The sequence below is a fragment of the Propithecus coquereli genome, unplaced genomic scaffold, assembly GCF_000956105.1.
Source record: "Propithecus coquereli isolate 6110/MARCELLA unplaced genomic scaffold, Pcoq_1.0 Scaffold371, whole genome shotgun sequence".
Taxonomy (NCBI): Eukaryota; Metazoa; Chordata; class Mammalia; order Primates; family Indriidae; genus Propithecus; species Propithecus coquereli.
The window spans coordinates 296,192-297,668 of record NW_012149408.1 but is presented as its reverse complement, the minus strand read 5'-3'; positions in this window follow the sequence as shown (position 1 = coordinate 297,668).

Below are 1,477 nucleotides of genomic sequence, written 5' to 3'. Positions count from 1 at the left end.
AACAGAGTGCAATAAATTTGCCCTGACTATAGTCTATGTTAATACAAAAAATCTTTGCCCAGAAAAATGTCTTGGAGGGTTTCCCCAATTTTTTTAGTAGTTTCATAGTTTTGGGTCTTAGATTTAAATTCTAATTCGTTCTAATTTGATTATTATAACTTCTTCTAGAATACCTCTCTTTAAAAATTATATTAAACTTTTTTTGGGATAGTCTGTGTTAATCTTTGACATATGCAGAGTGTTAACTAGCACCATGATAAACTATGACCAGTTATATTTGAACCTTGACCCACATAATAACTCTGATATCAAACAGAGTGCAATAAATTTCCCCTGACTATAGTCTATGTTAATACAAAAAATCTTTGCCCAGAACAATGTCTTGGAGGGTTTCTGCAATTTTTTTTTTCTAGTAGTTTCATAGTTTTGGGTCTTAGATTTAAATTTCTAATTCATTTTAATTTGATTTTTGTATATTCTGCTCCATTGGTCTATGTGTCTGTTTTTACACCAGTACCATGCTTATTTGGTTATTACAGCTTTGTAGTATATTTTAAAGTCAAGTAGTGTGATGCCTCCAGCTTTGGTCTTTTTGCTCAGGATTGCTTTGGCTATTTAGGGTCTTTTGTGGTTCCATATAAATTTTAGGATAGTTTTTTCCTATTTCTGTGAAGATATGTCATTGGTATTTTGACAGGGATTGCATTGAATCTATAAATTACTCTGGGTAGTGTGGTCATTTTAACAACGTTAATTGTTCTAATCTGTGAGCATTCTTTTTATGACCTCTTCCGTTTCTTTCATCAGAGTTTTATAGTTTTCCTTGTATAGGTATTTCACATTTTTGGTTACATTGATTCCTAAGTAATTTATATTCTTTGTAGCTGTTATAAGTGAGATGTTTTCTTGATTTCTTTTTCAGACCATTTGCTGTTGGCATATATAAATGCTACTGGTTTTTGTTTGCTGGTTTTACATCCTTCAACTTTACTAAATTTGTTTATCAGCTCTAACAGTTTTTCGGTGGAGTCTTTAGGTTTTTCTAAATATAAGATCATGTTGTCTGCGTGTAAATCTAATTTGACTTCTTGCTTTCCAATTTGCAAGAAGCAGAAAATTGTATATAAAATTATACTTGTGTCTAGGTCTGGGGGGAAGAGAGAGTGAGACAGAGACCCCTGTATGTGGAAACCCTGTGGATGTATACACGTTGGTTGGTGTTACATAAGGGCAGGGAAACTGCAGGTTGGGTCGCTGGATTGATCGATAGGTCCACTGCAGTGGTCCACACTAAGTTGCGAGTACGGGTGTCCTGGTGGAGAATGGAGGAGCTGCTGCAAGGCGTGCAGGGAGAGGGCTAACAGGAAAATTCAAGCCTAAACAAAACAGAAAGGAAAAATACACTGGCTTTGAGAAAATCTATGAAATGATCATATTTTATATTTACATAAAATTATATGTGTGTGGGTAACTGTTT